Genomic DNA, 26615 nt, shown 5'->3' with positions numbered 1-26615 from the left:
GTAAACTGTGTTGAAAAGATTGAAAAGATTAGTGCACTAGTAATAAGATAATTGTCCCAGAGAAACGCTGTTAGCATGTAAACACAGTTAGCGTGTGAAATCAGAACAACTGTAATATTTCCCCCTTTGGTGTTTAAAGACACTCCTGCATGCATAATCATAAGTGCAAAGTGCAGACATGGAATACTGCATGCCTTTCCTCTTGTTCTTTCCCACTTCTGCCCCACCTCAGAAATCAAAGTCCGCTTGGTAGAACCTCACTGCAAGCTGTCCTCCCTTGCTCCCCCACCAGCCGTATGAAATTAGTACCAGGGGTGGGGTGACATGGTGGGGGGAATTCCTCAATGCTAGGGATGCTAAGCAAACGAAGTCTGTGGATTCCACTGATACTTTTCAATAGGGCTTTAGGAGGAAGGTGAGCACACCACACCTGACTACTCATGTATACTCCCCAATGTATGTGTGTACATACACAGACCACGGTGTATGAATGGACAGGTGCTGCTCCTGGATGGCAGTGCCTAGGGGAGGGCAGCTGGATTTATGGTGCCAGATCTTCTGATTTCTTGAGAAATACTAAAATCCCAGATGGCAGTGCCTGGGGGAGGGTAGCTGGGTTAATGGTGTCAGATCTTCTGATTTCTTGAGAAATACTAAAATCTTTACACTTTTTATGTAAAACCTCCAAAATTTCAGATTTAGGGCATCTGATATAGCTTTTTTTAATCCCTTGTATTTTAGGAAAGGGTCTACAGGGTGTTCAGGGTCTCACTACTTGATCAGAATCATAGTGATGCTCCTGTTTACAGTCTCCCAAGTGCTGGGATTATAGGCACACGCCACCATACCCAGTCTCAATTGCCATCTCAGCATGCCCTGGGGACGGGGCCAGCATGGCAGGCCCGGGGATCAAGCCCTTGGCCCCTGCACCTAGTATTTCTTGAGAAATACTAAAATCCCAGATGCTTACAGGTGCTTTAATTTGATGAGCTATTTGGACAGCCCTCTGATATAGCTTGATATAGTTTTTTGTTTGTTTGTTTGTTTTTCTTTTTTAAACACTGTGTGGCCAGGTGTGGTAGCACTGACCTATAATTGTAGCTACTTCGGAGGCCGAGGCAGGATGAGGAACACAAGTTTGAGGGAATCTTGGGGAACTTAGAGAGACACTGTCTCAACATAAAATGAAAAGAACTGGGGTGTAGCTCTGTGATAGACCACTCCTGTCTTTGATCACCAGTATTTAGACAACAACAAAAATTGTAGTCTGTACAAAACCTCTCTGAGCTGAATACTGCCTATCGGTCCTCTTTGTATTTTTCACCTCTGTAAAAATCCCAGGAGGATCATGTTCCCAAACTGCCCACTAAATAGAAACCATTGCTAGACATCAGGGGCACTTCCCACCACACTGAGAATGTGCCCCACCAGGAGCGCAGACCTCAATGTGTTCAGCGTCTCCAGGCCGTGCGCATCCCAAGCCCTCCCCACAGAGAGCTCAGTGAGGTTCCTGGGCAAGAGGCACCAAAGATCCTGAGTGGAGCTTGCAGTGAACCAAATGTGGCAGTCATGTGGGCTAGGGTCCCCCTGCCCCCAGCCCCTGTACAGAAGAGCTTAGAAATAAAGAGGATCATTGTAGCTTTGGATCAGCCCAATAAGACTTAGCACAGTGGTTGCCTCCTGGGTGTTGATTATCAACTTGCCTGGGGATCTCAGGCCCTTTCCTGACCTTGGCACGAGGACTGCCAAATTTGGCTTTCAGAGTGTAGAATTGGTCGTTTCAGAAACAAAACCATTGAAGCAGAGTTGAGGAGGGTCCTCTATTCACTGATGAAAGGAGTTCATTGTACAGCATCGGTGAGCCCCGGATCCTTTGCCCGTCCTCTGGCCTTATCCTGTCCCCTTCCCCCAGCTGGAGCTTTGTGAGGCACTCACAGGATGCTGTCGCCCAGGCCACACTTTCTTCCCATCTTCCTGTCTCCGGGGCTGCCCTGCTTAGAAGGCAAGCCGGGCAGAGAACCCCCACGCACGTTTTCAGTTCCTTGGGCCAACTCTCTTGTCATGGGGGAGGAGAGTATTTCCTTCCGAGAACTGGAAGAAACACCAGCCAGGCGGTGGCAGGCAGCTGCAGGAAGCTACTGAACAGTGGGTGCTGGTAACCTCTTCCTGTTCTGTCTTCTGATCCGCCTCTCCCCACCGTCACCAGCTTCTGGCCCATGACCCCACAAGCAGAACTACTGAGCTCCACACATGGTCTTCCTGAGCCCAGTGCCTGCTCAGCCCACTTGTGGATGTTCAGTTTTCTTTTTCTTCCATCCATAATGACATCCATAATGAATGTTTTCATTCTTGGGCCTCAGATTTATTGGAGAAAAATTTCAGTGGATCAAGTGGACAGTTGCTTTTTTGGGGAAACAACTGATTGTGATGGGAATGAAGGTGGGATCACAGATTCATGGCAAGTGGGCAGAATGGGCCGTAGCAAACTGAGTGTTCAAATCCACCCCAAGGAGAGAATAGAACCTTGCCTGCCCATGTGGTCACATCCCCCATCATTTAAGGAAAAGCCATTACATTGGATTTAGAATACTATGATATCATCTAAACTTTGAATGCTGTCAGCTACTTAAAATACGTACTATATATCATGTCAATCAAATCATACTGCATCCAACTTCCTTCCTTCCTTCCTTGCTTGCTTGCTTCTATGAAAATGCTAAGCTTAAACAGCCCCTAACTTTGTGGTTTTGAACAAGTCTGGTATTTAAGCCTCAGTTTGCTCCTGTGTAAATGAAGGTCAGTGCTCCAAGTTGTCTCTAGCAAGGGCATATGTGATGTCATAAGGCCACATCCTGCCAGGTATGGTGGCACACCCTGTAATTCTGGGATGGCAGGAGGCTGAGGCAGAGGATTGAAATTTCAAGCCCAACCTAGGGAACTTAGTGGCTTCGTGAAATCCTGTCTCAATTAAATAAGAAAGGTCTGGTGGTATAACTCAGTGGGAAAGCACTATTATCATATACACACATGTGCATGTGCACACATACACACACACACACACACGCATGCACACACATACACACCCCTCTCCCAATAGTAAAATCAAAACATGAAGTTGCCCCACTTCTAGATGCTGTGTTCATCCTATAGCAGCCACTCCATAAGACAATGAAGAGAATGTATTGAGATAACACCTATATGTTGGTAATTGGCATCCCACATAAGGGCTTAACAAGCACTAGCTATGGGGGAGATGACAGAGCCCCTCCCCTGCGGAAAGTCCCTGACTTTGACCCTGACAAATGCAAGAAGATGCTCTGCTCCTGCAGGCCCTGCCTGCACCCTTGCTTTTTTAACTCTCCTAGTGCAGGGTGTAGGCTCCCATCACCTCAGCCACAGCATGGTGCAGAGAGCCCACCCCTTCCCCTGCCCGGAATCAGTTTTTCTTCATGGCTTGAGGCTGCAGTTCTGTGCTGGCCTTCTGGACACCATCATGGCACTAGGCCTGGTCTTTCCAGGGCTGGGATACAGCATCTTCTAAATGATCAGTGTCCTGGCAAATAGGCTCTCCAAGGGTAGAAAAGAAAGAAAAGTGGGGAGTGAGGCACCTAGAAATTTTACTGTTAAGAATCTGGATTCCAGACTGAGCTTTGATGCAAACTGTATGTGGACGGTAGACTTACCTGGGACATTGCTGGGTTGGAGTGAAATCAAGGATGGAAGTAAGTATCAACACGTGGGAAATGAGAATTTACTGGTAATATCTTATAATTAATGAGGCCATCTTGAAAATTTGAGGCCAAGTTGTGGCTTAGTACTATCCCTTGGATCCATAGGGGAAGCAGCTGCGCACCAACCTGTGTCTCTAAGTTCCTTTCTCGTGGTGATCTTGGACTCTGAGGCTCAAATCTGAACTATTTCCCCCATGTCACACAGAAATTACTCAGTGGTTCCCTAAAGCCAATAAGACAAAGCGCAGTGTTTGGGGTTCTGGACAGTGTCTTCAAGACACTGGGAGCTAATGGTTCTGGGCGGGCCACATGCCATTTGGGTGACCACAGAAAATAGGTGCAAAATTGATAGGAGCTTCAACCTGTGCATGGGAAAGGCAAAGCATGGGGCTGAGCTGGAGATATGGCCTGGCTTGTGTTCCAAGTCAAGGAAGACACGGGTCCCGGGAGGGCCTGGTGACTGCCTCCTGAAGGACTGAAGTGCCTGCAAAGGGGAAGCCTGAAAAGCACCTCTGTTCTTGCCACATGGCTGGTCTTGCTTATGGTCTGAAATGACTCCTTGCCATAGAAAGCAGAACACTGTAAAGTTGCAGTAGCTCTGAGGGGAACCAGACTTCCAGCTGGCACCTTCTGTGCCAGGACTGAGCCAGACCCTGGGACACTACCTCCGCCAGTCCTCACAGTACAGTGAGAGAGTTTATTACTGTATTATAACTATCAGTGGTAATAAGTTACATAGTCATGAATGTGAAGACTCAGCAAGGATATCAGAAGCTCTGATAGTAAGAACATCTGATCCAGCCCCAGATCCACACCTGATCCCACCCCAGTCCACACCTGATCCCGCCCCCCCGTCCACATCTGATCCCGCCCTGGGTCCGCATGCTTTCCTGGTGTGAACTGCTCATTTACTGTGAGTTGTGGGCTCATGATTCTCATTTGTGCTGCGATGAACATCTGAGAACCACGATCTTACTGATCCAAAAGTGTAACCCATGGAAGCTGGCTGTCCTTTGTCTAAGGGTTGGCTCTGCCGCCTACTGATGTCTGACCCCAAATTCCTTCTCTGAGCCTCCGTCTCACCATCTACAAGATGGTGCTGCTAGTGCCTACCTCCTACAGTTGTTTTGCGATTTAGATAAGATGGTGCCTCTGACCTACTTACAACAAGGTCTTGCGTGCAGGAGGAGCCCGTGCTGGTGGGAGTCTGGTTATTATCAGTGTCAGGGGCCATGTGGCCTTTGGTGAGTCACACTCATGTCAGGGGTGACAAATCCACCTGCTTGCAGCTGCAGGTCCTAGTCACACAGATGGGAGCTCTCTTTTCCTTCTGGATTGTGTGTTCAGTGTTGCACAGAGAAGAGAGAAATCTAGGCTGGCATTTGAGGTATCCTGTGTGGAAAACATTGACAATGATTTCAAATATAGAGGGTGATCAAAATGTACAATGAGTGTTTAAATTGAAAATGTTATTTCAGTAAAGGACACATTACAATGACTCCCCCTCAAAATAATTCCTTTGATTTGAGCACACTTACCTTTCCCCCCCTGCTTTCTGAAGCTCTTCTGGAAGTAATCTTTCATGAGTGTCTTTATAAGGTATGATCATACATATGGCGAATACTGCTGCCAGGTGCCATCCCATAAGAAGGCAGGTGTAAAAACAGTACTGCGTGTGCTCATCCACCCTGTCCACTGGATCCCGGCCTGTGTGATTTCTGCTTCTCCCCCACAGTCAAAATGACTATGAAAGCTAAATATTTTGAATTGATTTGAGGCAGCCATGACAGTGAAACTAAAGATGAAACTAAAGATATTCATGATGTGACAAACATGATTAATGTGTTCAAAGCAAGGGGAAGTATTTGGAGAGGAATTCAGATCTCTGTGCCTTATAAACATTTTTTGTATTTAAATGCATTTTATGTTGTTCCATCACGACTTGTATATCATCAGTGCTGCAGGGCAAAATCAACCCTGAAGCATCCACAGCCCAGCCATGGGCTTTCTCTCTTAACACTGTACCTGTAGCCTTTAATCTTACAGGCAGGTGGATTCAGAGCTAGTAGCTCTGAAAATTGTGGTTCTTTATGCTTTTTAGAGAATGACAAAGGTTCTTTAGGCACACACAGAACAAGATGTTATATACAATGGTTGAGATTCTTGGTAACTATTTTTGCTCAAAGACATACACACCAAGCTATGGAGCATTAAATTATTCCTGAGTTTTGCCTGTGTCTGCTGTGTCTCCTATCTTCCAAGGCTATGGAAGATTAACTACTGGCGGCAAAAGTTCTGTGGCTCATTGTTGGGGTCTGGGCTGAAAAATATGGAAGGAATGCAGACTAGGAGAGACTGTAAATGCTTAAAACCTTTCATATGAAAGACAGAGCAAGAGGGAGACAAACCCACCCACTACAAAGGCCCTCAGTATAGCCATGAACACTGCCATAAGGACAGAGGCTGATGCCTAATCTGTGAGGCTTTGGTTTTCTCATCCGATCCCTATCTGAAGGTAAGTTAGCATTTCCCAACAAGCTGAGTGCTGTGGGTTTTGAGTCTGCAGTCACATTGCAGGCAGGCTTAGCCTTCCTTAGACAATGAGGAGAGTCCTGTGTGGTTGGCATCCCTTCCACCACCTGGTGCCACTCGCCATGCACGTGCCCTTGCCTTCATCTCAGTGGCCACTGACACATTAGAGAAGTTCACCGTGAGCCCCACGGGGACATCAAGAGAGAAAGCCCCATTGTGTGGCATGCCACTGCAACTAGAACTTGACAAGGAGGCAAGAAGGAGCCTCATATCCCTAGGGAGGAAATACTGAAAAGAGGAGGATGGAGACAGGTTGTGGGCAGGAGGGCTATCTCCAGCATATGACTGCAGACAAAGGACAATTGGCAGGAGTCATGGACATTTCTTGGGGACACAGCATATGCCCAGGCTTCTTATGAATGCCACGTGTGCATCAGAGACTTGGTGGCTACCTGGGTATCGGAGGTGGGTCTATACCTTGTCTCCTTGGATATTTTCAGTCTAATGTTACCTATGGCATAGGACAGAGTCTCGCAGGTTTAGTTTAGCCCAAATAAACCTAATAAAAATACAGATTCTTTGGATTTTTGCCATGGGATGCTGATTCAGTAAAGTTCATGCTTTGAGAAACACTAGAACATTGGTTAATGGACCCATTACTGGCAACTTGCAAGCCTGCTCACTGGTCTCAGCTCCTTCCCCTCTGAGCCCTGTGTTTTTAGAAAATTATCCTCTGTGAGTATCAGTTATCTGATCTCTAAAATGGGGAGCGTGATACCTCCCTTGGCAGGGCTGCAGCTGTTGGATACATTTGGCACCAGGTCAGCATTCTAAATGAATTAGCTAAATTTACTTATTTCAGTGAGTAAAACTGAATGAGATACATTTTGCTAAGTGTCTACAGTAACTTGGAATTGGAAAGAATTGTGGTTTAGTAGAATTGGTGTTGAAGGATTTTACTTAGCCTTCATCAGCCTAGAAGAAGAAAATGAAGAGATCATTTTGGGACCCTAGATACTTTAAATATCTATTTTAATTTAACAACCCTTAAACTAAGGGTCTTCCATGCTCAGAATGAAGAGAGTGCATCTCTGGATCTGTCTACTACTGTTTGCATCTATACTTGTTAAGATGCTGTTACTGGTACTGTCCTTTGTCACTTACCAAAAGGTCCCAGGTGATAAATTCTATGCTGCACAGTGAACTCAGAGCTGTCCTCCTTTCCAATGAAGGATCCTTTGTCTCATGCTAGGCTCTGGTATTTATTTTACCTGTACAAGGGGCAGTCTCCATTGAGGCACTATGGCTTGGTAATCAAACTCAGCTTGGTGAATATTTGCTCCTGATGTCTTGGAGACATCCCATACAGGGCTCTTAAAATTTCCTCAGGAGCCCTATATTTGATGGTGACAGAGAGGAAGGTGCCAGCTCCTGATGACAGAAACTTCCTGGTTCTGTTCCCAGGCGTAGGGTTCATGGGGAGAGAACACCAAACCAGCCCTCTGGTATGTCTGCCAGGAGTGCAAATGGCCAACGGTATACTCTAGGGGCTCCTTGATTTCAGAGGCTTCCTGGGAAAGTTAGATTCAGAAGATGTGAGTCACCAATGTGCAATCTCCGCCCCCAGACTGCTGCCTAAGGCCCAAAAACAAACTGCCAACATTGTCCTCAGAGCAAAAGAAGAGACCCAACCCAGATATGCTTGATGCATATAGAGAATCGTGAGGAGCAAAATCCTCTTCCCTACTTTCTTTAATGGAGCTTAATTGCCTGCTGCCTTGATGGGCTACTTGAGCCTGGCTTTCTTCTTTATGAACAAGACCTGAAAGCGGCTGACAATTTTGATTTCTTCAGGACCTGACACCAAGCACTTACCTGTTTTTTCTCACTATATAGTTCAGGCTGTTCTTGAACTCACTGTATAACCCAGGCTGGCCTTAAACTCCCATCCTCTGCCTTCTAAGTGCTGGGATTACAGGCACATGCTGTTATGCCTGCTCCTTCCTCTTATTTAACTTTGGAAATAGGAACAAGCACAGATGAATTTTGCACTCGCTTCTGTCCTCCTCGTGGCGCCCACCAGCCAGTGCTGCTTACTGAGTCTGAAGTCAGGAAGCATGTGGAGATAGACTTGGCTCACTTCACTTCCTGCTGAGGCAGAGCAGCCTTCTTGTTTTCAATCATAACATATGTGTTCATGTCTATTAGACATCTCCATAACCATATAAAAAGTCTGCATAGATGCTAAGACAGCATTGCAGCATTTCTTAAGGTAATACTATTTATGTTATGTATTTATTGCTTAATTATCCTTCATTCTATTCCTGTGAAGTTCTCCTTCCTATAAATATTCTTTCCTTGGGTGGACATAATTCAAAGTGTAAGGCTACTTTCTCGAAGGTAAAACTGTATTCTCTGACAGAGCTGTTGTACAACAGTGAAACATGGTTCTCAAGAGCAGGGATTGAAGTTGGCTTTTTCAATGCTGCCTGCCTCTTTGCTCACCAGTTTCTTCATCTTAATAATGGGGGTGATGATAGCATCAACCTTACGGTTGTTATGAAGGTAAACCAAGTGATCTACACGTACGTGTTAAGCTCAGTGCCTAGAACTCGGTAAGAGCCTAGCAAATGCCAGTTATTACCACAGGTGAAGCATCCCTAATGCAGAAACCTGACAGGGGCTCTGAAATCAGAAACTTTTTGAACATCTTAAAAGCTAAAAACAAAACAAAACACAAGTCCAAGTTCTGAAGCACTTCTGGTTTCAATCATCTTGAATGACAGAGAGTCAAGCTATATTTTTCAACAGTTTTGAGCTTTGGTCAAGTCATGTACCTATAGTATGTAGTTAAGGGTAAGTCAAGAAGTGCACAGTTCATATCTCAGGGCAGTAGGATTCTGAGTGGGCATCTCTTTTGATGCTGTTGCAGTGGCTTCTAAATTACAAATTAAAAGTACCCCTACATTTGGCCAAAGGGCTCAGTGATGGCACGAGATCCTTAAAGTCAAGTGTGTTTTTCTTGAGGTAACGGTGCAGATAGACAGAGCCTGACCCTTGATAAGTACTTACTATCTTTTGTTATAGTTACTTTAGGTTCCTGTAATGTATTTGCAGGCATTTTTGGTTTGTTTTCATTCAGTGACTGTGAGGGTTTGTGACAATATTACTCTTTGCTTCTCTCAAGATCAATGTTTGGAGAGCACATCAAGTTTTTATCACAATAATATTGGATAAAAAGTGACCTCAAACTCAGTGTGTTGAAACACTAGGCTTGTGTTTTCTCCACTGAAGGTTGGCTGATCTAGTTGAGTCCACTGATCTAGGCTGGGTTTAGGAACAAACCATTGCTGCAGGGTGGTTCCAGGTCTGCTGCATGTGAATCTCACTCTGGACCAGCAGCCCACCTAAGTCATGTTCTCCTGGTGGAAAAATCACAAAGGTGATGCTCAAGCATATTGCCAGCTTCTGCTGAAGTCACTTTCTGCTAACTTCCTATTGGCCAACCACAAGCTGCAAAAGAGTAGAGAAGCATACCTAAGCCGACAAAGTCACGTGACCAGAGGGTGGCTGTGGGAGGACCACTAGTTCAGTCTCCCTTGTTCCCCATTTGACTTCCCCAGTTTGGTCACTGAAAAAGATTATCTGCAAGGGCTTGCCTTGCACTCCAAGGTTCCGAGGTTCTTGGCACCGACATTAAGATTCTGAGCGCACTCTACCAGAGCAGGCAGGCATGCTACAAATTCCCCTCTGGTCTCCAGGAGCCTTCTCTCTGACAGACAGGAATTTACTCTACTGTAAACCAAAGAGTCCCAATTTAGACAGCCACGATGGATTAGGCAGACAGCATCATTGACCCAGTTCCACTTCGTTAGCCTTTCCAATTAAGGAGGATGTTGCTGAAAGTGAGACCTTACAGATATATAGTCATACCTTGAATCCCCTGCACTGGGCCTCTTTAGGGAGAGTCTTACATTTCTGGTGTGCTCAGAGAGAGAACAAAACTGTTGGCAAGTGAACCCTAAGTGTTAATGACATGGGCCCTTGTGACTACTTTATTCTTTTCCTGGCTGGTTAATTAAGATGCTAAATAGCTTGTTTTATTTTTCTCTTCTAGAAGCTTTTTTCATAAATCTTGGACCCCTAACCATCTACCAGTAGGGATTATGATCTTGGTACACAAAATAAAGAATTGCTGCTTCATGACATAAAGGGACCAGGCTCTTTGTTTTGTCCGTGCAAAAAAAAAAAAAAAAAAAAGTATTGATAGGTATTTCCAAGGAAAGTCTTTTCCAGTGAAGTTGTTCTTAGGGTTTCAGGAAGGCCTCCCTCTCCTTACTTACTGTCCTAGGATTCTGAGCAATGAAGCATAAACTCCAAACAATAGCCAAATAGCTGTGAAGAACAGCTTAATTAATCTGGGCAGGCACCCAACACCCCAGTGCAGCATTTTGCTAGGACTTGGCTTCAAGAGTTAGGCTAATTTTAAGGCTAGATGCTGCTTCTTATTTTCTAATCAAAATCTAGATCGTGCATTCTGAGTGGACAGACAGATGAACAGACAGACATAGAACGGCAGTGACACGAAGAGCAGAGGCTGCACATTCTCACTCATCAGCAGTGTGCACAAGGTCTGACACAAGGCCAGCCACAGAGCAGAAGGACGATCTTACTTCCCGAAGATAAAACTGGACCCTGCCCTGTGCTTGCTTAATAGTGCGAAATGAGAAACTCAAGGTTAACTCTCTCTGCACATGAGTGATGAAGGAGCTGGGTAGAAGGAGCTATTAAGGTTTTCATCCAAAAACGTCCCCCAAAGACTTGTGTGCTCAGAGGTGGGGCCTTTGGAAGGTGATCAGATCACCAGGGCTCGAATGGCATCAGAACAGTAACTCACTGATGGGATCTGAATTTGATGGCCTTATTGGGACATGAAGAAACAGGGAGGATGTAGGTGAGGGGAGTGGATTATGGAGGCATGATCTTCGGGACTTTATCTACTCCCCAGCTCTTCCTCTGCATCTCTCTTACTCTCTCTGCTTCCTGATTGCCAGGAGGTGAGCAGCTTTTCTTCCACACAGCCCGTGAAATGATGTTTTGCCTCATCACAGGCCTAAAATAAAGGAGCCAGCTCACCATGGCTTGAAACCCCTGTGGCAGAGTGAGTCTCCTCCTGGAATTTTTTTTTTCAGGCACTCAGTCACAGCAACAAAAAGCTGACTAGCACAAGGGTATCTCAGAAAGGATGGCTGAGAGAGCAGGCATGGTCACACCCCCGGAAGTGGGCTTCTCTCTGATGACAGGTGCCGCTTCGCCTTTGTGGAGGATGTGGTGAGGGTTACCTTCCCAACTTCTCCAGGTTCCTTTGGGACAAATGTGTGATAAGGGAAGAGAAGTAAAAATGTTCCCCTCAAAATTTTCCTGAGTCCGAGGACTGTTCGATGCTCAAAGAGTGTGAAAATAAGTGAGATGCTCTTTGGCAAATTTTTTTGGAGCAATATCAGGGTAAAAATGTTAGATATCAGACTTACAGCAAGAACTGGGGGAAGATCGTCACTAGCTAGTATGGATCCTCCTTTTAGTAAAAATGAAGAATGAAACTAAAGCACAAATGTACAAGTAAAAGCTTTAATGGAAAAGTTAGCAGGAAGGCAGGCAAAGAATCCAGCCTGAGTAGCTGGATGGGATATGCTGATACAGGGCTTCAGACTGGCCCAACTGCAAATGTGGGAGGCCAGTCTTCAAATGTTGCCTGGGGTCGGGTTGATTATTATCTCTTTCCTGGTTTCACATCTGGAAGCCTGGCTGAGGGCTAGTTCCATTTGCATGAAAGGATTATCTCTGTTAGTGGTGGTTGTCATGTTGTCTCTGCTTTTCCTGGAGTCCAAGAGATGACAGGCTTAGAAGGATGGCCAGAGACTTCTGGGCACAGTTGAACACCCCTACAGGCCTCAAACCATGGGATCCTCAGTCTTGCGGGGAGATGAGATCATGTTAATTTGGGGTTTCTCACCCCTGCCTGGCCAGCTTCTAGATGAATACTCCCTAAATGATCAACATAATGCTGTGTAGAGCTAAGAAGGGGTTTGTCCTGGGATTATAGTAACCAAAAATGCAAAATGAGGGTCAAGCTTCTTCTACTTACAGTTACCCACAGGGCATCTGTAAGCCAGAATGAAGAGATAGTCTTTTTTTTTTTTAGCAAAAATGTTTTTTAGGTCCCTGACTTTCACAGGAGAAAACTGTACTCATTGTATTTTTAATGAGTAGCGGGCAAAGACCAGTACTCTGCCTGTACCCGTCCCTGCGGTAGTCTCTGACCATGTTATGACTGTATCAAGATGAATTCTTCATCATAACAGAAAGGCCAGCACTGGCTGGAGTTCAAAAGGTGCTTGAAGTCACACCTTCTATGCTCCTTGGACTCAGGCATCGTGATGATGATGGTATAAAGCGGGGATCAAGAAAACAAGTGGAAGGACACCTAGAGCAGGAACTTGGAGACTTTGATTCTTTCTCATGCGTGATGTGGGCCAATGGGCTGGTGCTCATTTGCATAGCTCCCATGAAGCCTGTTTTGGAAAATCCGCAAGGATCAAGTTAAGCTTCAAAATGGATTTCTACTTCAGGGGCCTCAAACCATGCCCCTTCTGTGTGAAGGGCAGCCTATAGTTGTTTGGTTGAAATCACGAAACCAAGTCGAGCAGACACAGGGCAAACAAAAATAGCCTGGATGCACTAGATTTCCTGTTTTCCTTGGAAACCACTCTCTGAACAACACTACCTCCCAGCATCCGTGTCTTCCTCCTTCTGTCCCTACCCTGGCCCTTCTCAACCCGAAGACTTCATGCTTAATGACCCGAGACATTACCACCCAGCATTCCCAGTCAATTGGCTTTTGTGGGGAGTGAATGAATAGGATGTTTCTCTGGCCTCCTCTGTCCTGAAAGGATCTTCCTGAGCTCTTTGGAATGTGCTGCTCAACCCAGAAATTAAACTCCTCTTTTTCTTTCTCCTCATTTCTTCCCTCATTCCTCCCAAGATCAGACCCAATCTGATGACCTTGCCCTGGATTTTTGTATTATTTGTTTCTAATCCTCTAAAGGACCCAACTTCTTCATACTGAGGATTTGAACACTTTTGGAGATATTTGGGGACAGTGCGTTTTGGGTTTTTTGCACTTCCTTGTTTTCTGTCCTTTGCCTTAAGGGTGTGCACAATTGGGCTTCTTTGGTCTTTTGGGTGTGGGAAGAAATGGTGGGGGTGGAGAAGGAGCAGACTGGGCCAAGCCATTTTTATTCAGATGTCCTGTAGATGGGGGAGGAAGCAGGGCTGCCTTATATCCCAGAGCTCAAGCACTGAGAAAACCAAGCTTTGTTCAAAGCCACCTCTTGGAAGTTACTTTATCCCCAACACTTATGTGCTTTCTTTCTCTTCTTCCCACAGGATCCACACCCAAGCCCGCTGATCACTCTGGAGACCCAGGTGAGTGCTTCTTCCCATGTCTTTGTCACCAATCTGCACCTTAATGCTCAAGAACCAGCCATCCTGGGATTGTGTATTCTCTGGGCCTCATGGCTCAGAAAAGCTGCCCAGGCATGCTGAGGCAGCCTCCCTCCCCATCTGGGTGTGTGGGTACACATACGTGTGCACACACTCTGCCTGAGTAGATACGCGTGTGTGTGATAGTTTCGGTGTGTGTGTCCACGTACATGAAGATATCACCCACCGAAGGCAAGTATGATCACATGACTTTTGAGTTGCCCTCTCCCCCTCTTTGCTCCTGCCTAGCAACCACAAGGAGGTTCATGCAAAGGGAAAGACGAGATAGAAAGGAGTGATGAAGAGGGAGGATACTGCTCTCACGTGTTTTTGAGCTTGGAGGATGTTGCTCCTTAGCAGTACAGGTGTCAGGACCCAACTGGCAGGACAGGAGGTTGCAGTTTTCTGTCTGCTCCCATAGGTAATGGCATTTCCGTATGGGATGATGGCCCGCAGCACCAGTGAGGATGGCACGGCCCCTACGTCTGCTTTCTGCTCCCATCCCAATATTGCCACAGTGATTGCATCCCTACCTGCAGGGCTGTGATGAGAAACACAGGAAATAATGTCTATAAAAAATGATGTCATTAAAATCAGGGATACACACTAAGTCTTTGTGAGTGTTAATTTTTTTTAACCTTCAGGACTGTTGTCTTTTCTGCTGGAGATCAGAAGGGAATGTATCTGGGGACATCATCTCCTTATCTATGCCTGTGAGTTGATCAGACAGTAAAGAGGCAAGGAAGATATGGTGGTCCCCTTTAGAGTGCCTAAGTGAACACTTTTCAAGTGGTGGATGCACTCAAAGGTGTTTGAGCATTTCAAGGCAGAATTACAGCTCCTCAAAAATTTCTAGAGCATCCTGGCAGAGACCCCTTGCTTTCTTCTTCCTTCACCCTGCTTCTCAGGTTGTTGCTTTTCCCTGGCATCTCTGCTTAGGTCTTCCCAAGGGGACTGAGGTGAAGAACACACCCATCCTCCTGTACAGTGGCCAGAATGTCAGGAAGGCCAGAATTGTGGGCATCGCCAGGCCAAGGGTTCCTTCGTGCTTGTCTGTGCTCTTACTCCCCTTGCACACAAGTAGATAGATACGTCAACCCCAGGCAGAGCCAGGCTCTGGGTCTGGCACAACAGAACAGATCATGTGAGTGTGGGAGGAGGGAAGATCCAGTTTCCTCACCTGCTGGGCCACCCTCTGGTCAGGTTTTGTGCATTGTCCCATTATGCCCACACTCCTTTACCATTGTTTTCTCATGTCAATTTCATTTGTTCTTCAATTTACCTAAAAACACATTTGTCCCTAACTGAACTAACTGTGCTTTAAGAAATACTGTCCTAATCTAATGGTTCTGAGCCAGGGGTGATATTGACCCTGGGATATTTGGCAACATCTGAAGGTAGTATTTGGTCATCTGGCTTGGTTGGAAGGCTTGATTGGTTTCTTCCTAGAGACCAGTGTTGCTGTGTAGTATGCCAAACGTATGGACCCGCCCTCCACAGGAAAGAATTACCCCCGCCCCATGCCTTGGTGTCAAGGTAGAAAACCACTGTCTCGAGCAATCGTATTGGTGAAATCATGGATTTGAAGTGCTAGTTACATTTGGGAAGGGACAAAGCATTAAAATACATGTTAAGGGCCAGGGAGATGGCTCAGTAGGGTAAGCGCTTCCCTGGCAAGCGCAAGGACCTGAGTTCAATCCCCAGTTCTGAAAAATAAAATAAAATAAAATACATGTTAAGCTGTGGAAATGTTCCTCTGGGTACCCCCTCAAGTCATCTAAATGTATCCCCAGAGGTTTGGGTGCTGCACTTTGGAAAATGTTTGTCTCCACCCCTTACCCTGTTCTACTTACCCAAAGGATCATGAGAGAACTCTCAGGGTGCATTTGTAAGTGGGTGCTCTTAACGTCTTCCTCAACATTCCCCAGAAGATGGATTAGAAAACCTAGGGGCAAGCAGTCTGTGTCCAGAACCTGGGAACCAAGTTTCGTCCCCAGGATGGAGCAGCTACCCCAGGCTGGCACTGTCCCTGACCTTCTCGTATCCTTCACTCTGGATAAGCCCTGCCAGTCCTTTCAAACCTCCATGGGAAAAAGCAGTCACATGCCCAGGGCTTTGGCCAGCACGCTGGAAGGGGGAAAGCTTGCCCTGTTCACTGACTACCCCTTGAGCTCCATCTGTTGGCCCGTGTGACCTGGGCCTCCACCCGCAGCCAGCGGCAGCACAGGCACACTTCCTGCATCTGTGCCAGGCCTTTGGGGAAATGACTCAATTTGTCTCCCAACAATGATCCCTAGTTCCCATCTGGCTTCTGGTCTTTGGGGAGCTGTGGGGTATTGTCTTTCCTTGATTCTGATTTCCCACACCAATGGGAGGCTGGAACGCAACCAAAGTGCAAATGTCCTTTGTGTGACTATCAGCAAAACCCCGTGGCCAGATCTGACTTTGGCCTGGGCCTTCCTTAGCTTGCTGTGGGGTGACCAGTGGGATCCTGCTCAGTTGCCTGCAGGCAACTCAGACAAGAAGGGCAACGAAAGGTTTTCTGTCAGAAAGTGGTGGCCTAAGGCCTGGCCAAATAGCTCAGTGGATCAAAGTGCCTGCAAGCTGGCATAGAGGCCGGGAGTTCAATCCCCGGGCCTGCCATGCAGGCCCCGCCCCCAGGGCATACTGAGAGGAAATTGAGACTGGGTGTGGTGGTAGGTACCTATAATCCCAGTTCTTGGGAGGCTGTAAACAGGCGGATCACTAGTCCCATCTAGTAGTAAGACCTGAACACCTTGTAGACCCTTCCCTAAAAATACAAAAAAAAAAAAAAGAAAAGAAAAAAGAAAAAGTAAAAGAAAGTGGTATCCCAAACTGTTAACCATACTTCACAAGCAATGTGGCAGATATGGCCAAGCTTGGAAGAACCCACACTGCGGAGGTGACAGGGCAGGTGAACTCAGAGCATTGGATCAGGTCCCACTGCCTTCCCCAGGACCTTGTGCTTCTCAGGACGACATTGCTGATCTGCCCTGAGCCTGGGGGTCACAGGTGGACTTGCCCACTGGATGCCACTGAGACCTATGTCCTAGCATCGTACCTCCGCTCATTTGGCCCATCCCAGTGGCTCCCGGTCTCCCAGGGCCCATTCTTCCTGGCACCAGCTTGCCCTGGCATTAACTGTGTTGCTCCTCACCCACCAGTTGGTTAATTTGCCTCTGTGCAGCTGCTGTGAGTTGGGGGAGGCGGATTGGTTGGCTGCTGAGGACTTTCCTGCTGCTCTCTGCCTTCAGCATGGGGGAGCTCTGCATCTGTTGGTGTCTGCAGGACTCTCTGCTAAATGGCCAGATTAATAGAACAAGGAAGCAGAGCAAGATTTATAGCTCTGGCAGCAGCCTTCCCCACAGCAGGCCACCCCTGGGGATGTACTGAGGAAGCCCCGACTCACAGTGGGGAGTCGTCTTTGGTTTCCAGATGATGTTTACCCAGGAAGGAGGTGACCACAAGTGAAAAAAAAAAAAGGTGAAGAAAACTTCAAAGTTTGAAGAGTGTGACTTTACTTGGTGTTATCATTATCCTCACCCTATCATTTCTCATTCACCAAAAATTGGCTTTCCCCATTGAATTCTCAGATGCCCCAATCACATAGGTGTTCTTATGGTACTCAGTTGCCTAATGAGGAACCTAAGGATGTAAAGGTTGTGTAACTTGCCCATTGTAACACAGGAGGCATACAGCATTGGCAGGTATAAAACTTAGAGCCTTGTGACGTCAAATCTCTCTTCATGACCTCTATTTTTATTTCCCAGAAGCTAAAACTGCCTTGAGTTGTAGAGAAATGTGTTAATGCTCAGGTAAGCCTAGAAATTTGCAACTCAAGCCCCATAGACAGACAAACAAAGAGACCAACAGAAGAATGGACACACAGATGGGTGGGTGGGTGGGTGGGTGGATGGATGGATGATGGATGGATGGATGGATGGATGGATGGACAGAGGCTTGAGGGTAAAATGGCTTCTGCAGCAGGCTAAGTAGAACATTTATTTTAGGCCAACAAATAATGAAATATCTCTGTGCATATCAACAGTGTTTTGATACATTTGAATGCTTGTTTGATTTGCTTTTTCAATGAGCCTCCAGAGCGTTTGTCATTTCTGAATGCACTCCAATTGGCATGGCCTCTTGTCATTTAATTTTAGCTCCTCTGCCCCACCCCTAGCCAACAGCTTCTCTGTCAATTAGTTAATGGCTTCTGCTCAAACGTTCAGATACCTGGGGAGTTGTAATAAAGGAGCTCTTTTGTAGAGTAAAGATTTGTCAATCTGGCTATTTGTGAAGTGGGCCCCCCTTGGAAGGGAATAGACCTTGATCTACGTTGAGATCCCTCTCAGGACCAGAAGATCAAGGGCATCAGGAGGAGAGCTGACTGCTCAGTTTTCAAAACTAACCAGGTACTTGAATTCCTTTGATCAACTAGCTAGGGGGAGAGGAGCGAGCACCACGCACATTACTTAAAGATGTTGTTGGAGCCCTGAGGATTGGCAACAAAGCTGGCGTGGAAAATGAGCAGTGAATGTAAAAGACAATGCTTTACACAGTGTGTCTATGCAAATCCATTTATTGCTCTGCTTATTGAAATGGACAGCTTTTGGGCCATGCAGAAACCAGGTGAGGTGACGCTGGATGCTAGGGTACAGCAGTGCACAAGGCAGGAAGGCTCCTGCCTATGAGGCATCCCTTCCAGTTAGAGGAATCAGATGGGGAATGCACAGGTGATTATATCTCTTATTTCAGGCAGCCAACAGTGAATGGAAAGAAGACAGGCATGTTTGTGAGAGTGGGAAGGGTAGGAGAGGTTCCTTCAGCAAACTCTCTGGAGCTCAGTAGGAGGATCTGAACTGGCAATTTACACACTAACGTGTTAACCCTGCTAAGGCATGGCAAGATTAGTGTTCTGGAGTTTGTGCATATGGTCTCAGGGTCCCTACAAGAGCCATGCTGGTTTTCCTTAGAATCAATGAAAATGTTCGTTCCTTCAAGCTCCTTCAGTGTCCTTGCATTGTTGTTATGCCAGGCTGAGTAAAGACTCACCTTGTCTGTCAGACCAGTGTGAAGAAAAGGGAATGTAAGAGGCTTAAATTCGGGGCCATCCAGTCACACTCTGTCCACTGGAAAGCTTCTGACAGGTCAAAGGAGTTCTGGATCTTAGCAGTGTCATGCTCATGCAGGGGCTGATGTCAGAAATGCAGCTAATGGTTGTCATTAACTAATTAATGGCTTGGTACTCAGCTGACCTTAACCTCAATATCAACCAATAGCTCTCAACCAAGGGGATTTTGCCTGCTAAGAGGCATTTGGCTATAAACAGAGATGTTCCTGACTGTCACAACTTGTAATCAGAAGGTGTTACTGGCATCTATGGGTAGAGATCGGGGATGGAATGCTACACAGGAGCAGTAGGAAAGAATTAGCCAGCCTCAAAGAGCAATAGTTTCGAGGTTGAGACACTGGAGGGAAACCTCATTTGCTCTGCAGTACCTTACTTTATAGACATTTCTAGCCATATAGTGATGACTTCCCTATTATTTCCTTTTTTATGTTCAAAGATCACCTTCTCTGGTTAAGCTCAGACCTTAGCCAGACTACAGGATCTGCCTGTCACACATTCATTTCCAGAATATCTGCATTGACAATGATTGCACCCAGCAACCACTGGGCACATAGGAGTGTGGTTGGCATCCTTAACCATGGGTCTTGTCAGATAGTTCTAGGAAAAAGTGCCATCGACAAAGATGCTGCCCGAGAGATTGATGGCTCAATAGTACACAGAAAGTACAGTTTTTTTTTTAAAGAACTAAATGTGGCTTGGGGGGTAGCTCAGTGGTAGGACTTCGGCTAGTATGTGGAGGCCCTGGGTCCCATCCTCTGCCCTGAAAAATAAATAAAAATAAAAATCCAGCTCCTTGGCTGGGGTACTGAGGGGCTTGGCCACTGCTTTTGCTCTGGACTGTAGGCACTTTTGAGTGTCTTGTTTCTAGGCCTTTTCTCTCTCTGGGCCAAGCCTTATCCCCCTGTGCGGAAACTTTCCCTGGAAATTCTTCCGCAGCTCGCAAGATTAAATAAAGTAGTCACTGCCTCCTTGCCTATCTTCCAGCTCTGGGCTTCGATTAACCTTTCTCTCCATGGAGAGTGGTTTTTGGAGTAATCAGGGAGCTTCTGAATGGCGCTTACCTGAGTCTCCAGCCCATTAATTCTTATGGTGCCCAGCGTCTGCTGAGAGAAGGCGAGACCAAATTGCTTCTGGGCCCAGCAGCAGCCTCGAGCAGCTCTCCTCTCTGGGCAGATGGGGTGGTTTGTGGACAGGTCCTGTTACTTCGCCGTGATGTTTTTTCCACTGGCTCTGATTTTCTGGGCCTTTAATTAGCCCTGGTGGAAGCAGGGAGGCGGCCGGCTGGACTTGGCTTGCTCCACAGGGAGGCTGCCCTTGGACCACGGCACCATTCTAGGGAGGATTTGTGGTTCCGGAGCCATGGACTCCTTTCTGGCAGACATGACTCAGGGTAAGGGCTGCAAGTCAGGTGGCATTCCACAAATAGCCAGCCAGTTCCCCAAATCACAGCCAGCCAAAGACATCATGTCGGAAAATAGATTGAGCTAAGATCACTATCCCTCTATTCTCGGTGGGACCGGATTTCACCTAGGACTTTGGATGTCTGAGTTTATCCCGTAACTGAAAACATTTACAGTTATCATTTGAGTCAACAATGACCACATTCTTTGGATCTATTGTATGTTTATTTTGAGATGAGAACTATTTATTATATGTGTCCTGTGAGTCTGGTACTTTTTGAGAAATTTTACTAAGCCGTATAATACAGGCTAGATATACTTCTAAGAAAAATTTTAATGGGTCTTCTCATTCATATCTTACTGCCACCCAATAGGGAATGTGTTGTTATCATCCCCGTTTTACAGATGAGGACCCGAGGCATACGAGCATTAGCTATGTGCACAGCAGGTTGTGAATGGAGCGGGATTGGAACCTAGCATTTTAGATTTCACTTGTTGAGAAACTAATTGCAGCCCCATTTTACAGGTGGGCCAATAAAGCCCAGCAAGCCCTTTTACTGTAGACAGTAATAGAGCCTGGCTCCTAGCCAGGTTACAAATGAAACCTGTCTCCCTCACGGCTGCTTTGCTAAGATTCCGATAACAGAAGAGCTATAAACATAGTCTTGATGCAGGTAGCAACTCAGCATGGGCAGAGGTCCCTGTACGTTAGATGTTGAGCTAGACCCAGTACAGATATTTCCACATGTGTAAATTAGACGAGATACAAAAACAGACACCTGTAATTACATATAGTAGTAGATATAAATTTGATATGTTTATAGATGTGGACTAGATTAAATATAGATACAGATATAGACATAGAACACAGGTAGAATAAATATGGATCAAATATAATAGCTTAGCCAGGGGTGGATAGCTCAGCAGCATCAGTGCCTGCCTGGCAAGCACAAGGTCCTGAGTTCTATCCTTGGTACCACACACACACACACACACACACACACACACACACACACACACACACAAAGACAGACACTTCAAATATAATGGTTTAGATAAAAAAAAATTCCTCCCAAAAAGTGAGTTCAGAGGTGAGGCCTTGGGAGGTGACTGGATTCAAGGATGCTATACGCATGAGTAGAATGGGCTGTTGAGCAGTGGAAGGGTATACTTTTGAAGAGAGAGCATGTCCCCAGCTCCTTGCTTTCTGGTTCTTTCTCTCTGCTTTTTGGCTGCTGTGAAGCAAGCAGGTTTTCTTTGCCTCGCTTTTCATTGTGACATCTCTGCCTTGACATGGGCCAAAGGCAATGGTGCAGCCAACTATGGGTTGAACCTTCAGAAAGCATAAAACAAAATGAACCTTTCATCCTCCAACATGTTCATCTTGGTTGTTTTGTCACAGTGCAGGAAAGCTGACAAACACATGCAGATTAAGTGTAGACACAGGTCACCCACCTGGCCACCACAGTAGGTGGGTTTGGAAGCATACGCCCCTGTATGTGGACTCCAGCTGAGGCTGGAGGGTCTATGGCAGGGTCTGCCTGGCATAGCCCACAGAACAGTGGCACCCTGGGCTAGCCCTCCAGCACAAAATGTCACCCCCATTCACTGCAGGCACTGAGGCGGAAGCCCCAGAAGTTATCAATTGAGTGACAAGGCGCTGGTTGAGCGATGAGCATCAGAAGGCACCACTGATGTTTGGCAGCAGTGTTACGTGCAGCAGACCTAGGGCCTTAAGCTCCCTCCTCTGTGGAATTCTCAGGCAGGGCTGTGCATCAGAGAGCAGCTGGGTGATTCCTCACCATGTCCTTAGAAACACGTGGTTCCTGGTGCCTGGAGGATGACTCTCAGGTGAAGGGTCACAGCCCTGCTGGGCTTCTCTGTGTGTCTTTCCACCGGCTGCTCCCACTGGGCTCTCCTGGCCCCACCAGGCCACTCTCTGCACTTCCCTCCTTTATGTGCTCCCAGCTGGACTTCATCACCCTGGGCTTCACTGCCTGGGCCACCAGAGGTGCTGGCACGCTGCAGGAGGAGCTGTGATCTGTACTTTTCCCTAGTTAGCTTTGTCCTCAGGAGGCCCCGGCCCCTCCTATGGCTGCAGCTGTTCTTTCCTCCTCTTCAGGCCCTTGAGGCTGCCCCTATTGCTGGCCTGAGCCACATTGTCTCCTTTGTTGGTGTCCCTTGTGACACTTCTTTGTGGCATCTCTTTGACAATACCTTAGCAGGATAGTAGTCTTGCTGTTTCTCTCTTGATCTCTCTGTATGTCTCTGTCTCTGCCTCTCTGTCTCTCTGTCTCTGTATATATTTTGGGCTCCTCCCTTTGATGATGTGGCACTGCCAGTGGGACTTTTCAGGATGAGTCACTGCCTTTCCTGCCATGTTTTGATAAAGCAGCAGGTCTTCCCACCAAGGGTAAGGCACAGATGGAGCCCAGGGGCGTGTGAAGCTCTTTGGAGAACTGCACAGTTCTCTGGAGGGAGGGAGGGTCTTGGCCATTCTTCTATTCTTGACAACTTCCTTTCAAAAATGGAGGCAAGAAACCACAGGACTGCTGCACAGTCCTGTGCTAGTGAAAGTGTCCGAGGACCAGGGTCATCCAGAGATGCTCTACACAGGGGACAGCTGCTCCGAGTGCTGTCACTCACACCCCCCAGTCTGTCATAGCTCCGGGCGTGTGAAGGGCTTCTCCTTCCGGGATGGATAGACAGAGATCTTGGGTGGGAGTGGAAGCTCTGGGGAAGGGGGAAAACAGTCCTTCAGCATCTTCCCTAGAGCCTGGCACCGACAGGCAGAAAGACAGACAGAAAAGGCAGGTCATTGCCACAAGCAAATAAGTCCTTCATGGGCTGTCCTTTTCCTGCCCCCTGTCACACTCCAGGCAGTGGCAACCGTCCTACCATCTGAATCTGATTTCTCAGAAGTGCCACCCCCTCTCTTTGCGGCTTTGAGAGCCAGTGGGGAGGGTCAGCGTATCACTGTTCCTCCAGCCCAGGGCGCCCCTCCCTGGTTGTCCTCATGAAAAGGAACATCTCATGGGTAGTGACACCCTTCTTGTCATCTTCTGAGAACTGATAGCTCCTGTCTGTTCCCTGGAGAGGGGGCATCTAGGGGGAAGCAGAGACCAGATGGGTGAGGCTGAGGACAGAAATGTGGTATTACCGTCCCGCTAGTGAAAAAGCCAGATAGCTGTGCTGGGAGGAAGAGCCTGCGACTCTGAGCGTGTCTAAAAGAGACTTCTTGGCTCAACAATGGTGTCCATGCGCGCTGTGCTAGTTATAACGAGGCACCAGTTACAGGGCAGGAAGGAGTGTCACTTCATGGCTCTAGACCCAGCTGGAAGCCATAGGATTCCCCCCTGGCTGCCTCTGGCCTGCACATGAGTTCTCTTGGACCTGAGAATGTCTTTCTAGAGTAATTCTTCTGGGTGATGGGGCTGAAGTGAAAATCGAGTATAAAACCACATGTGGCCTCCTGATATAGTCAGTGCTGTGCACACCCCAGATGCTCCTGGGGTGGGGCCGTTAGGGGAGCCACTTGCTTACCACAGCTTCCTCACCCCATGCATGCTGCCCTTCTTCCCTCACTAGACAGGTCCCTGGCACAGTGTTTGTCACAGCCTCAGGACAGACAGGCTCTGACATCCTCTGGGTCTCAGGCACACAGCAGCAAAGCCCTCTAGGCAGCTCACTTGGCCCTGCTGGCTTCCTTTCCAGGATCGAACCTGCTGGGTGCTGTGCTGTGTACTTCCGGGTCTCGAGCAGTGTCCCCAGATCTACCCAATGGATGCCAGTGGTTCCTCCTGCTTCCCAAAGTGTCTCCAGACCTAGCCAAAGGTCCCTGGGGAATAATCACTGTCCCAGCATGAGAACCACTGATTCAAGCTAGCATAGCATGCAGTGCCTGTAAGAGCAGCAGGTGCTGACTTCCATAGTGACATGGTGCCAGTGACATCCATTTTTGGATGGTTGCCTGAAAATGTCATTGGGTTTTAAGGTTTTGCTCCCGAGCAACCTCATATGGGCTGAGGTTCTAGACACATTAGTATATGCATGTCAAGAGATTTAGTGGGTATATAATGGAGACACAGAAAGAAGTTCTAATGTTACATTATTTATTTAGCATTACTTGAGATTGAACTCAGGGCCTCAGTGAGCTATATTTGTAGCTCATTTTTCATTTTTATTTTGACACCGTCTCGCTAGGTCTCTAGGTTGCCGAGGCTGGGCTGGAACTTGCAGTGCTTTTGCCTCAGCCTCATAGACTGCTAGGAGCACGGGCACGCTTGGCTCCTCATTTTATTTTTCCCATTTATAAAGCCACCAAGACCTGAGGCACAAGGGGCGACGACCACCGCACGCACGCACGCATGCACGCACGCACACACACACACCCTGCTGGGCATCAGACCCTCGGGCCCAATCACCTTTCTGTAGCAGGCGCTGGTTCGAGTTCTGGGTCTTGCACAGGTACCCTGTTGCCTTGAGGACAGCGAGGGCTGGGGTTTGGCTGGTTGTCTCATTTGCATGGTTGCACGGTCTCAGGAGGTTGTGGGCCTTCCTGGCACCCGGAAATTGTTTGTGGCTTGGGGAGCTGGCACTGTAACGTGTCCAAACCCTGCTGCCATTTATTCCCCAGACTCCGTGAAAGAGTCCTGTGTGCAGAGCAGCTGCCTAAGACAACGGCGGCTGTGTGCGGTGCCGGCCAGGAGTTGTTTACATGGCTCTGCCATTGCCAGTTCCTCCCATCCTGTCCTTGAGGGTGGCTGGGCTGGAAAACAGGGTTCATTTCTTAAAAACAGTTTTGGGGATCTTGAAGCCTTTTCTAAAACTGTTTTACATAGTTGCTATTACCAACAGTAATTTTTATTTTATTTTATTTTATTTTATTTTATTTTATTTTTTGGCGGAACCAGGGATTGAACTCAGTCCCTTCTGCTTGCCAGGCAAGCGCTTATTCCACTGAGCTATCTCCCTGGCCTCCTGTGCCATTTTATTGATCATTTTGTTCAATACATATTTATTGAGTGAATACCAGATGCCATATTCTGCTTCAGCAACTGGAAATCTACCTTCAAACACCGTGCTGGTCTCCATGCTCATGAGCTACAGTGTGAATGGTCAGCCCACGAGGAAGGTGTCTCTGTGCTGTGCCGGATGGTGACAAGAGCTAATAAAGGAAGGTGGGGGAGGGGTGGCCAGGCCAGGTAAGTTAGGGAGAACTGCACTCTACAGGGGACATTTGCAAACAGCAGTGATGGAGCGGGGACCTGCAGGCGTGAATGAATGGACCTGTTCGATACATGGGAACAGGAGGGGGTGAACTTGGCACATTTGTCATACAGCAGAATCCAATGTGGCCACAGCAGATTGTATGGGGGAGCATGGAGGTCATTCTGCATCATGAGGACCCTATCAGAATTAGGAAGGACTTAGCTTTTACTCCTTACTAGGCAGGCCTTGGAGGATTTTGGGCAGAGGGATGACCTGGCCCGACCTTTACAAAGGGGCTGATGATTGTCCTGTGCAAGTGCACTCCAGGGTGCAGGGGCAGGGACTGCTGCAGTAGACACAAGGCTGCGGGGGGAGGGGTGGCGGGGGGGTTGGAGCAGTGGGAGCCAGGAGAGGTGGTACACTCTGGATGTGTCCTAAGAGCATAGCCTGCTGGGTTTGCTGAGGATTAAGGCAACACAAACACCACACAGGGCAAAACAAAGCACAAAAGCAACATCAAGACAAAAGTCAATCTCTGCACCCCTTCCTTTGTTCTTTACAAAGCACTTACTGTATGCTTTGTTCTTTAGACGCAGTTGCTACTGGTGGACTTTTATTTCTTTCTGGATTTTTCCTTTGCAGATTAACCTGTATATTGGTGTACTGCAAGGATTTCTTGTTTCCTTGAAAAGAAATCTAAAAAATGATATTTTATAATAATTTGCCTTTTCTCTCTATATATTCACGTATCTTAGGTCTCATTTCAGGTCAGTATGTACTATCCTTGTTTATCATTAGTCTTCTGGCTTTTCTTTTTTTTAAAAAAAAATTTTTTTTTAGTTTTCTGGCTTTTCCAAGTCTATTGTCAACATTAACTCCTCCAAAACTACAAATTGAATGAATTAGATATCTTATCATCCAGTTAATTGATTTCCTTTTGGCAGACATTTAGATTCTTCCTTTTAGTTTTCTTCCTTTGAGCTGTGCTACTCCTCATGATTCTTGTACGTGTATTTTTCATAGTTGAGTATTGTGTATCTGTCGGAT

General features: G+C 47.0%; 1 protein-coding gene across 1 annotated transcript in view; it reads left to right on the top strand.

Moving 5' to 3' along the window:
- Positions 1-26615, top strand: part of Xylt1 (xylosyltransferase 1) — a 297092-nt gene that overhangs the window by 80229 nt on the left and 190248 nt on the right. The window contains exon 2 of the mRNA XM_023704682.1: positions 13710-13748. The gene's annotated coding sequence lies outside the window, so the exon portion shown is untranslated. The remainder of the gene's footprint in view (positions 1-13709; positions 13749-26615) is intronic.

This window comes from Octodon degus, unplaced genomic scaffold, assembly GCF_000260255.1.
Source record: "Octodon degus isolate 3935 unplaced genomic scaffold, OctDeg1.0 scaffold00200, whole genome shotgun sequence".
Taxonomy (NCBI): Eukaryota; Metazoa; Chordata; class Mammalia; order Rodentia; family Octodontidae; genus Octodon; species Octodon degus.
This window is presented reverse-complemented; position numbering and strand designations above follow the sequence as displayed.